Raw genomic sequence first — 13,618 nt, forward strand, 5'->3', positions numbered from 1 at the left:
GTGTAGTAGAATGTTCCGTTTATGTGGAAAAACAGTGAGCTGAACTTTATTAAAATAAAAAAGTGATTGTTTGTACACATATTTAATCCAGACTTGATTTTCCTGCAAGAAATAGAATAAATGTGGAAAACTTCACCTGCACTGTTCAGTACACGGGTATTGATCTCTGAGTGACACTGGTTGAATCTTTGGCTAAAGATGACCTGGATTGATTGAAGTCATAGACTGTATATTAGAATAAAGTTCAGTAAATCGTATCATTTAAAATTAATCGGTATGAAATGGTCAAACTTAAACATTGGTTTAATTATAATGAACTTTCATTGAATTTAGAAAATACTAAGTTTATGATTTTAGCTAATAAAATACAGGATCAAATAAAACTGTGCATTGATGGAGTAACAGTTATTAAAGTTACTGAGTATAGGCAATATGCTATAATTTTGGACGAAAAATTGTCTTGGAAGCTGCATATATCATAAATTGAAAGTAAAGTGGCTAAAGTTGTATTTTTTTTTTGAATAACACAATACTATTTATCCTGTTATGTGTTAAGACTGTTGTATTTTTTATTTGTACTGCCTTATATCACTCACTGTGTTGAAGTGTAGGGTAATACACATGAGACTAATTAACTTTTTTCTGCTGTAAATGTAATGTTTATTAGAATAATTCAAAAAGTCACATATGGAGAGTCAAGATAGCTGAATATTCAGGATTTAGTAGAACAGCAAACTTTATTAAGGATGCTTTAAGTTAAAAATAGAGATGCTGGAGAGTCTACAAAAATTATTTGTTTTCACCTCAGAAGATGAAAATCATAAAAGTAAATATTATTTTAAGTTTCAAGTTGCTCTACCTGCTTTAAAGCGGACATGTTTTTCTTTTTTCGGGATAAAAGTTTGGAATACTCAACAGAAAATATTGAAAAGTTGTACTAATAAAATATTTGTAAGACAAAACTTGAGGAATATGTAATTTGAAGTTAGTGTGCGGGGACAGGCGCTAATTGCCATCTAGGATTGTTTCTTTTGTTGTTTGTATTTGAAGAATTTAATTCTACTCGCTGCTCCTTTCCTGTCATGAACATATTTGTGTTGTGTACTCGTATGTTAATGTCATGCTCTCTTCATGAATGAAACAAATAATCAGATCAATATCTACTATAAATTGATTGAGCAACCACAAATTATGATATGAATCCAATCGTTGAAATGAATAGTAACACCCCTAGTATATTGGAAATGTTAGTTTTTTTTGCTTTGTCATTTGTACACTTTCTGGCTTTTAACATACCCGAACTATTGGTGATAATTAATTAAGACTATAACTATTTATAACTAATGTGTTGCACTTTTTTTGACCCTGTATTGCATCTGTTCCACTTGCATTTAGGTTCTTTCAGATCCTTTTCCCTGATAGAATGATCTCATGGATCTAGCAGATGTTCTGCCGAGGGAATAGAGCATCATCTTGCTCACACTTGCCGTTACAGCTGAGACCCCATTAAGTCCAGATCACCCCACAGCTTTACTCCTCCTTCTCTGAGGAGATCCCAACCTGTTTGCTCCAGAGTGATGTTTCTTTTTTTTATATTTTCAGTCATTGCATGTCACAATTTGTCACTTTCTTGTAAAGTTCTTCAGTTGTTTTAATCAATTCAATGAATCTCTAAGTTCCACAAACCTCATCCATAAATTTATCTAGAATGATTTCACTTAAAGTTTAGTATTTTCTCCCCCATATTTGCATGTTTTTGGTCTTTTTTGGGGCTTTTTCATTATTTGCTATATTACATTCATTAATGAAAGGATGCGTCAAGCCAAACTATGTCCGTTTAGGAAGCACTGCACTTTGTTTTTATAAGAAAGCTCTCTGCAGCAGTCAGATCCGCTCCTGGATTTGAATCATATTATTACAGGCTGCTATAATCACAACACCCCATGGTTCAGAAGATTGAAATATTTCTTCCTTGCACTGAATTTAATCATTTAGTTTCTATAAAATATCACTCTCTCCTCCCCTGTCCTGGTTTTACAATCACGGCAGTGTCTGCTAGAATGATCATCATTTATAAGCAGGCACATCCCCATTCAGAAAAAAAAGTCTGCACATTGATTGATTGAGTGGAAATTGCAGTGAGACAAAATGATCATGGGTGGGCCTGAACATTGATTGTGAAAATATTACCAAGTTGATTGTAAAGTGTTGTTTCCGGCGTTGTTTATTAGATGCAATTTAAACAGAATAGAAGGAATCTGCTTTAACTCTATTGATAAAGCAGATGCTTTAATTTAATTTTATTTTAGCTCTTATCAGAGTTATATTACACTGTGGTACTTGGCTAAGTTTGGTTTAGAATCCACATCAGGCTCATTAAAGATCCACTCCAATGAAAATACTGTTTTTGGTGTTTTTAACATGCTCTTGTTGGATGGTGGAGGCAGGGCAGGACTTATTAGGCAAAGGTAGATGATAGCCTGGGGCCCCAACACTTTTGGGACCCTGAGCTGGAGACAAAATATTTCTAAAATCATTTTCATGGCCTTAATTATTTGACTCTGTCATAATAAATGAAAAAAAAAAAAAATCACTAATCATGCGACAGTGATTCATCCTCCCCCGTGATTCTGCAGCAATGGAATATTCCGTCAACAGCAAGATGGCAAAGAGAGTTTGAAAACCAAAAAGTGTGGATCAACCAAAAAAAAAAGTGAAATGCAAAGAGATATTAATGTGTTGTTGTTTCCTAAAGTGCAGGAAAAATGACAAAATAGAAAAAATAAAAAAATAAAAGTAAGTTAAAAAAAAAGAAGATAAAGAAATTTAAGAATGAGAAGAGACAGATAAATGAAAAAAGTGGCATTTTGATAATTATTTTTTATTATTTATTTTTGTTGACTCCACTCTATAGGGTATTGCATTAAAATAATTCTGGGTCTTTTGCCTTCTTTAGTATAACCTGCCAAATTAAAGAAATTACGTACATTATGTACATTTTACCCCTTGGTAAGGTTTTTAAAAAATAAATGATTATTACAACCACTGCAGAGGGCCGCATTTTATTCGTATCCCGATAAACTGCTATGTCCGCCAATGGATGGAGGGGATATGTCAAAAAAATTAATCTGAGATTTCTTTAGTCTTTTCATGGTGAATCAAGAGCAAATTTTGAAGGTGTGACGTTCAAACTAGTTGACGGGTCATGAACTCCCTGCTCCGCTCCATTCCAATATTACCATTTATATATATTTTTTTTAATTTTCCTGGTCTGAGCTTGCATCTGGCTCAGACACTTTATAGCTGGATCACCCCAATATTGCTTGTCATTTTTGTTGGACCAGAAATGTTAGAGTTGTGAGGCGCTGTAAGCTAGGTGGAGAGAGTGTAAACAAAAGGTTGATGGGAAATGAGAGCAGGCTTACTTCCCACCATTGTACCCACTCACAACTCAGAGGCAAATTTCTAATGAACTCCTGTACTCTTCACAAATCTTAGAAAATAGCATAATCATAACTAAAAGACCGCCGGGAATGCTTTTAAAATAAATCAAAAGATGATTGTAGTGGGACTTTAAAATGTTTTTCTTACTATTTCATGTCTGAGTTGGTAGAAATGCCTCACAATGATGATAATCGTTGATACTCCGTCCCTCTAAGTCAGAACAGCCTTTTTATTCGGCAGCTCTGCACAGGCCCCAGCACATAATTTACTTTCACTTGTCACTTGTTCAGTGTTTAGTAATACAGCATGTTATGTAGTCTGTAATGTTTGCTATTGAATTTTAATGGCCGGTCCATTGAGAGTCCTCTGCACTCTGAGATACAATATAAAACACAAAACTCTTGATAGATTGATGTGCTCATTGCAAATAATAAATCTAAACTGGAAATATAATTCAATAAATGTGAATTACATTAAGAGAAATTCATCTCAGAGATGCAGTTTATGATTTATAAAGCTTGAATAATGAAAGACAAACACGATTTGAGAATTGAGATGCGGGAAGATTTTCTTTTTTATTATTATTTTTTTAAGAAGTTTTCTCTGAGCGAATGCAAGTCTTTTAGAAGTAAACGGCTCTTAGGAAAAGAAGTATCAGGGCAGATGACCTTTTTGGGGGAAAGTGGTAATCCTTGAAGTACTTAAACAAAATAAGGTCAGCATCATGGAGTGTATTTTTCAGTCGGAGAACAGTTGCAGCTGTTGTGCACCGATTAGTTGGACACATCATGTGGTTTGTACAAAGTGCTACCAGGCTTACAGCTGAGACAAAAAAGAGTCGCTCAATCCTCCCTGATGAGTTTTTTTTTTTGTTTTGTTTTTTTTTCCCCAACCTTTTCTCATTATTTTCCGAATCTGTCTTAATGGATGTGAAAAGTAAATCATCCTCTCAGTAAAACTCTCAGCAGAAACACATTTGCTTTTTATAATTAAACTGCAGTTAAGTGCATAATATGGCGTAATTACATGGTAGACATGCGAGTGTGTTTTAAAGTTTTGCTTAAATGCTACCACCGAATGAATCAGACACAAGGAATAATGGAGTTTAATTCTTGAAATGATGTTAAGTTTTTTTCTGCATTTTCACAAAGAGAGGTTATATGCATAGCTAACATTCTGTATGTGTATCATTTAGAGGAGAGAAGGAGTGACTTTTAATCAGAAACTCTGCGAGAAAGACCAGTAAATTGCCTCTATACAACCACAAGATGTTATTTGTCAACAGCCTCAGAAACGCATACTTGATTCGAAAAAAAACGGAATCCACCTTTCCGTGAACCTCAGTCCAAATTACCTTGATATGCTAATCACTGATCATTTGGTATGCTAAGCAGCGTAAGATAAATGCCAAGGATAATGATTTCTGGCATCTTTTGTCTGTCTGTCTCTGTTTCCATGATGATTTAAATATCTTTGAATGATTGAAATGTTGGTCAAATTGGAAAGAGTAGCAGACCTTTAAATTACAAGGATGTGTCAGTAAGTCATGAATTACATTGCACCATACTTACAGACCTACTCTGATCAAATTTGATCTATTTTGGAATAGTAGTCTTAACTGTGTTTTTCATTGAAAAACCAGTGTGCAAAGTGGCAGCAGTTCATTAGAAATTTGCCTTTGACGTTTCCTACCATCACCTATAACTGAGAGCTCTCTGTTTACATGCTCTCCTATAGATTACAGCCCCTTACTCCCAGCCTAACATTACCAGGGCAACAAAAAAGATGAGAAAAATTCTACAAGAACATGTTATAAATACCAAAAATAGGATTTTCATTGCCGTGAGCCTTTAAGTTGAAAATAGCACTGTGTTCAAATTCACAATAGTTGGATTGTGTAATACGTCAAAGGTTGATCAGAAAGTTTTCAATTGTCTTTGTATCACCATAAACAGCACCTTAAAATGCCCTTCAAACGTCGATTGTTCTTTTAAAAGCAACCATCTTATAGGAAGTCGTGTTGCATGTTCTTGCTGACAAAGCGGGAACTCCTTAATGCCCACCTGAGCTGTTTTACTGTCCACTTTGTGCTGCGTAATCATCAAAATTATTACTTTTGCAGCATGTCTTCAGGAGCTGGATGTAACGGACTAGTGGAGATATTTGTTTTTATCTCTGCCTTGCTGTGATGGGAGTTGTGTTATGGCTCTTATGGACCCACATGAGGACAGTGCGATTAAGGGGAAACGGAACGGAGCAACATGCAGGGTTCACCAGAGAAATACAAAACTGTATGTGCAGCAGAGTCAACATTTCAGGGTGAAAGGTCTTCCTTTGCAGGGAGTTGAGGGTAATAGAATGGCTAAATTAAATGATTTTTTCAAAAGTTAAGAAATACGACAATGTAACTGTATTTTGTAAAAATTCCATGTAACATTAAAGATTCAGTGTTTACAATGTGTTGAATGACAGAAGAAAGAAAAGCTCCCCTTCAGGAAAACAACCCATCAGTACCGGCTGTGGTGAAAGGGACCTTCTGCCTCCAAGGGTTCTGGCTTTAGTGGACATAACAGAAGTAATCACCATAACTTTTACAATAAGGATAACAAAGAAAAGTAGGCTAGCAACAGTAATAATGACATGATGACAATTAAAATAAAAAAGTCAATAACAGCAAAGAAAAATGCCCAGTGCACCCAACCATTTCACTCTGTAGTAGCATGTTAACTACCTGGATCTAGAACTGACTAGTGAATGACTGGAGACCAGCCCCCCACTTTGTTCTTAAACCCTTTAACACCAGAGATGTTGATCATGTTGAAATGAAAAATGAGCAACATCAATGTTAAAAAATACCTGACTTACTGTGGCATATAGTTATGTAGACACAGTGTCTACAAATATCTCAGCCTTAACTTGGGTTCACACAGCAAGAGTTACAGATCAGATGCATTGTGGGAGTGGTCTAGCTGCAGCAGATGGCTCATATCGGATACTGGATGGCTGCAGTCACAGGGTCTGCTGCCGACATCACAAAACTCCAAACTCACGTAGCTTCATGCAATAACCAGCCGTCTATATTTGGTATGGTTCAGCAGCGACTTCTGGTCAAAATTTAAACAGATTTGCTAGCGCCACAGAGGCCAGATCGCAGAGGTCGAATGTGATCGTCTGCAGTAGAGTTCGCTCTTGCACTTGGAGCGCTCGCATCGGAGCTGTAACGCTAGCCGTGTGAGGCCGGGGTTACTCATGACTGATTGGGTGGGCACACCTAAACCAGGTAATGAGTAGGGCTTGGATATCTGAAAATTATGCAGACACACTGCAGCCCTCAAGGGCTGGAATCGCCTATTCCTGCCGCAAAGGGAAAAACGATAAAATGATATTAGTACCTGTTTCTTGTTCGTATGATAAAGTATGTTGTGTGCACAAGAAAGAGACTCGTGCACAGGACATCATTTGATCAAAGCTGGCGTATCACCAACGCCAAAACAAACCACGAAACTTTGAAACTCATTTAGGGTGACGTTCAAAGATAATATAACGATGATGCCAGGCAAGGAAACCTGCAATGTCCCAGTACCGGAATCCGGTACCATGTCTGTGTATGGTACTGGTTCAGGTCCAGTACCACGTCTGGTACCGTTTCGGGTCCGGTGCCAGGTTAGGGTACCATATTTTGGTACTGGTACCTGTGTCCCAAGGACCAGTCTATGTCCCGTGCAGCATTCGATACCTCGTCCTGAGGGTTGCAGACTCTTGATTTTACAAACTGCCAGTATTTCAAAAAATGGCGAGTTGGGGACACCCAAAACATCAAAAAGTGATACAGAGGGGTCAACCTGACAACTTGGGGAGGAAAATGTGTCCACCCATCCATAAGTTTCTCTTGTCAAATATAAATTTATTGTGTGCAGCAGTTGGTTTCTCACACACGAGACACCAGGACAATTTTTTTTAAGTCTCTTTTGGGACTATGTAGGTTTTAAAATCCTTGTTTAATGTTTTGTTTTTACTAGTAATAATAACGACATGCTTCTGTGATTGGCGGGAGAGTGGACCAATGGTTTGACACAACAAAAACCCCTTCACTTGGTTCTACCCACTTTTGTTGGAGTGCTGTCAAATTGGGCGGTACAAACTCAAGTCAGAGTGCCTGACCCACTTCAAAATTCTCTTTTGCTGTTCACCAGCTCAGGAGTTTAAAATCTGTCTAAGTGAAATTTTTAATCCACTACATTTTATTATTCACACTGTCCCCCTTTGTCAAGGATCCCATCTCATCAGTGCTCCATGCCAAGGATCTCATCTTTACATGACAAACTTCTTTCTGTTTCCCTCCATTTTCCTCCACTCTATTCATAGCTAACAATACTAGAAGTGCAATGTTTGGCAGCCATTCACGTGAAAGCCATTATTTACACAAATTTGCTCTAAACTTTACTATTGAGAGCTGACTATGTTCAGAAGTTGAATGTAAATCCACAATACGCGGTGCTGCAGCAGTGATGCTCTCATCTGGCAATGAGACGTGTGTTTGTGTGATGCTTTCAGCTTGTTACTTCCACAGCCCTCTTGATGTGATTTGCATATCAAAAGAACTTCACAGCCATCGCTGTAAGGTTCTCGCTGCTGCGGAGAATGACATCATTCAAAAACTTATACATCCTCGATTAAAGCCCAGAAAGACAGCCTCTCCACTGCACTTCAGTACTGCAAGGAAAATGAGAGTGATTCAGAGTAATGGCTTCCTAAAACTCCCTTTACATCAGCGTGAGTGTCAGGGAGGATGAGTGGCGAGCCACCAGGATGCTGCTGCAGCGAGGTTTTCACAGCTCAACAGGAATCTCCTCCTATTCAACACAAGTGTAACCACACACACAAGCTCCAACGCTGGCTACAGACACGGAGATTATCATCTCACACGTTCACAAAGAGCACGCACACGCTGACACACGCGCTCACTTAACTCTTAATTATCATGGATGCTCCAGTCATCAATTATTAAACACACTCTAGGCATTGCTAATGGTATTTTGGGAGTGGAAGCTTTATCTAAAGTAAGAAGGTAGATGTCTGGTTTTGGAGTCTGTGTAATAATTCATTGTAGCGCCACAGGCAGTTTAAAAAATGTCTGTTTTTAAATCAACTGCTTTGTCCCAACTTTAGTCTGACCTTAATTTTGTATCAAGCCTGATCTTAATCTGCTTTCTGGATGACGAGAAAAAACTTTTTTTGTAATGAAGATCAGATAATTATATTGTTCTTCTACAACTATTATCTGCATCTATCTAAATATAGTATTTCACGTTGATTTTATCAGTGACTTTGTGAATGTTTAAGAAGAGTTTGGACCAAACCTAACAAGCTGAACTAAGCATTTAGCACTAGATTGACAGATCTTGTTGCAGGTGGATAAAGCCAAGGAGGAAATATTTAGGTAAATTGGAGTTGGACATCTGATCTACCTTAATGTTATGGCTTTACAACAAAGCTTGAAATTTGCTGCAGATTAAAAAAAAAAAAAAAAAAAAGAGGGCTTTCAATTTGGGACAATCCAAGCATCACCAAAAATAAAAAGTAATTCTGGGAGGGGAAAAGCCACAGAGAAAGGCTTTGGGAGTGAAATCAGCACAGCTGCTTGTCAGCGCCTCAAAATGGAAAATGTATTTAAAATGGGGTCTACTGGATCTCATTTTACGAATCATTAATAATAAATTGGTGCCATCAATCCTAATGATGACGGGTCTCCTATTATAAAGGCCAGCATTTAGATTTTTTTTTTCCACCTTGGATCAATTAAATCCCCCTTCTTCCCTTTTGAATTAAACATCTGTTCATTTTTAGGAAGAAAATAAGATTTTTCTTGTATAAAACAAAGCACCATAACGTTTTCGGCACATCTTTTTGCATTTGGGATCTACTTAACCTCCTTTTTAATGTTGTTTTAGACTAATGATGCAGAGAAATGTGGGAACAAAGCTCACGATGAGCTCAAGGCAGTGGTCGTATACAGTACAGGAGCAGAACAAAGCTGACCTCCCAACAGCTGACTCACAGAGCCGCAATTATTCACTCCGCGGTCACTCTGTGGCCACGCTAATAGGAAATATTATTTTAGAGCACTGACGCATTATTGTTCCATGTTTATGGGTCTGTCCTTGAACAACATCTATCACTCAAATCCTTCCCCTTATTTCATACCAGATTGATGTGCAAAACTTGGTTTGCAACAAAAGATCAGATGATGGAGACTTAAAATTGAATAATGTTGCCAATTTCTTTCATATTGGATCCAAAACTTGCACATTTTGGTGATAAATTACAATATTTAACAAATATCCTCTGAACCTTGTGCCTGGGCTGTATTCAGATTGCTTTCTACAGTCGTATAGGAAACGAAGTGAGACCACCTCAAAAGATGAGTCCTAGAGCAGTTCCTGGTCCTAGATCAGAATCCACTCAGGTGTATTCAGACTGAATACATGATTCTGAATATTATGATTATTGGGATAAATAAGGTCTAGTTCACTTTAAGTAAACCTAACGTTTACAGCCTGAATACATCCTAAGTCACGCCCACAGATGATGTCAGGCAACACTAATCCTATGAAACTGAACCCAAAATACACATTTTTAACTATCAAACATTTGCATTACTGGAAAGAAAAAAAAAACATTTAGAAGCCACTATGTATTTGGTAAAAAAAAAAATACACATAAAAAATTAAAAGAAATGCCTAAAGATGTTTATTTTTTGTAAAATAAAAAAAAAAATAAAAAATAAAAAACTCTTATTTGTACAAAATTGTCAAGTCACTTTGTTTATCCAGGGAGGAAAACTATTTTTAATTGTTAATTGCATATGACAAAAGTGAAAATAAAAGTTCTTAGCAGAAAATCATAAACAATGTTTCTACTATTATTTGTACTACCACTGCTAATGATAATAATCATAATGATAATAATAGTAATAATGCAGTTTAGTCATGATTGAAAAGGAGTGGGCTTAATTAAGTTACATCTTCATGCTTTTTATACAATTTGCAATGTACTCGTGGTTATTGCATCTAACTAACACCACCACCATAAATAAACAAACAACATATTTTTTTTTTTTAGTATGTGTTTTTTCACTTCTTTTTAAAGGCAAAAAAGCTCTCATCACACAACTTACAGTATTTTCAGGAAATTGAATATGCCTAATTGTGAGGCAATTAGCGGTTACCTTTTAGTCTCTCATTTAACCTCCGCATCCATGGACATCCCATTTTAGGCTATATTTCTGCAGTTGTTAATTCTGCTTAACTGGGGCTCTGTGGCTATGCGTTTAGAGAGTTAGCAAAAATGTTAGCTTGGGTTATAGAAGGCTAAAGGGGCAAGTGTCACCCCTGGCTCTCACGGCTATAGCGTTACAGCTCCGATGCGAGCGCCGCAGTCTTTGTGAGACAATCACAAATCACGTTCGACCTCTGCGGTGCAAATCCGTTTTGTTGGGTTCAAACTTGAATAAGGGTGGGGATTGCTGTACTTCCTATATAAATGGCGGGTTATCGCGTGAATCTACATGAGTTTGGAGTTTCGTGAGGTCTGTAACAGAGCCTGTGGCTGCAGCCATCCTGTACATTGGGAGCTATCATAGCTGGACTGTTCCCACATTGCACCTGAGCTGTAACGCTTGCCGTGAGAAAACTTTGGAGAACTGAAGTTTACCACTACATTGGTTTGTATTTGGGTCAATATGTCTTTCCTCTTGCATGTGTTATAGTATAACAGCATACTGCTGGAGGTACCTTCCTAAACAAAAAAGTAAGAAGAAATATGGTCTCCAAGATATTTGTAAATATTACCAGCTATTTTGAGCTTTTTTATTACTGCACTTCATGCTTTTTATTACTTGTGCTTTTGTGCCTTCAGCAGAGTCCTCATTTGTACTCTTTTGAAGTTTTGAAGAGCAAAGTTTTTTTTTTTTTTGTCAATTCTCACCATATTTGCAACAAAAGCTGTGTTTGAGCCAAAGAGGGAAATTCAGTCTTTGATTTTCTGAGTCTTCTGATTAAGGTGCCCTTTGGCCAGGTACTCGTCTTTTTCATCTGATCATTGTACTGACGTTTGTGATATTTTTCTTGCCACAGGACTGTTTTAGTAACTTGCGTTATGCGCTGACTTCAGATATTATTGCTTTTAAAGGGATGAAACGGCCCTTTTGGCCTTTGTCTCTTTTTTATTAAGACACGTTAGCTCACAGGATAGGCAACTTTGAAATCCTGATTGGTATGCTCTGCCTTAAGCTCAGTGAAACATTACATTTTGTTGCTGGATCTGGTTATCTACAGTCAAGAGGTGCTAAGCAGGTCAAGATACTGTCACTCACCAAGCTGTGCAGAAACAGACATGCACTGCATTATTTATAATGGTAAAACTAACAGGAGATCAGGTCAGATGTTTTTTTTAATTTATTTTTTTTTTATTTATCTGATATATAAAATTTGGGGCCAAAAAAAAAAACCATAAAAAAATAATGAAAAAAAAATACTTTGCAAAATATAGTGCATTACAATGAGGTGATTACCTTGAAATAAATCTACAAGTTAAGATAATTACAAACTGAGAAAACAAAAGATTGACTCTGATTATAAAGATTAAAATCTGCTATTGTCTTTGTCAGAAATCATGTTAATCATTTTTCAAGGTAAATTTTCATGCAAAGTAACAAAAAAAGGGGATGGGGACCATTAAAACAAAGAAAAAAAAATAGATGGTATCAAAGAGATTAAACAATTAAAATAGGAAATCCTACTTATTAAACAAATTACAATATATTATTATTAAATAAAAAAAAACCCCAAAACTTTTTGTTTAGCAGACATCTTCAAACTACCTGGACATAGAGAGGTCAACTGCTGTCAGATAAACCACTCGAAACCAGAACAGAAGCACTGACAGCTTTGAGGCCATTCTTAGAAATTTAAATTCACAACATACACTGTGGTTCATGTAATATGCAGTTTTTCTCCCCCTTTCATTTTAATTCATTCTGCTGCCACCTTGGCTTTGGTACAGTGGACACATGTAATCAGCAAGTTGCCTGTTTGAGAGCAGATTTAGGGGCGTTTCTACAGCCCACCACTAGAAGAAAATGTGCTTTAATTTGTAGATGATAAAGTCCATCAATCCATGTCACTATGACACAAATGTTAAATCTGAGTCGGTCATTTTTAACTACTACTGTCCCAAAATCTAAAAAAAACATGTCCTGCATGATGATATCTTGATGGTATTTTCCTTAAGTTTTTTTTGTCTCATTATGTGAAAACTGTCATATGCAGCAGTACAGCAATGGAAATCTGCACTAATGATGTTATCCAACAGACCAAACATGTGGTTTGACCAAACAGAAAAGAAAATATACATTTCAAATGTTATTTTTGAGTTAGAGGTATCATTTTTTTGCTATAGTGACCCTCTATGGGGGCAGCTTAAAAACAATAAAACAGTAAATATTTGACTTCATGCTTGCTATATTAAAAGTTTTAAGTTAGACTTTCAATCTACAATTAAAAACGTGTTTACAGTACTAATTAGACAAAGATGTAGACACTTAAAAATGAGATTATATAAGATAAAAGTTCATAAAATAAAATGGAATAAACATTTTAAACATTATAAAACTAAACATTATAAATTAAACACTTTGGGTAAAGTTTGGTGAAGGAAAAATTTTCTTTAAAAGTTGGACTTTCTAGCTTTTTTCTGCAGTGGCTTTAAAGCTGTTTACAAAAAAAAATACATTGATGCACCATGTTTGTATCTCCAAACAATTTAAAGCCAAAGAAGATTTTAGCAATGAATGATCAGTTTTTTTTCTGAATAAAAAATGCTGCATGGATTTCTTTACATATAAAAAAGTATCAGTTCAGTTAGGATGGAGTTCTTAGAAGTAACCTAGTTTTTTTTCTTATTAATCAAAAACATTTTTATGCTATATAGGGATCCTATGCAAGTGCTGCTGTGATTTGAATTTTTAACCACTACTTTACCATTTTAATACCTGCATTATTTTATTCTTATATATAAGTTGCTTACTCTTTTAAAATTGTCTGGTTGAGCACATATAATTGACTGCCAGTTAAACAGATGCATGACATGCATGGCTCACAATCAGAATAAGCAG

At 36.2% G+C, this 13,618-nt stretch overlaps 1 long non-coding RNA gene across 2 annotated transcripts in view; it reads left to right on the top strand.

The window, feature by feature from the left end:
• The window catches only part of LOC112153533, a 20,531-nt gene that overhangs the window by 6,233 nt on the left and 680 nt on the right, over nucleotides 1-13,618 (top strand). The window lies entirely within an intron of this gene.

The sequence above is a fragment of the Oryzias melastigma genome, linkage group LG10 (assembly GCF_002922805.2).
Source record: "Oryzias melastigma strain HK-1 linkage group LG10, ASM292280v2, whole genome shotgun sequence".
Classification (NCBI taxonomy): Eukaryota; Metazoa; Chordata; class Actinopteri; order Beloniformes; family Adrianichthyidae; genus Oryzias; species Oryzias melastigma.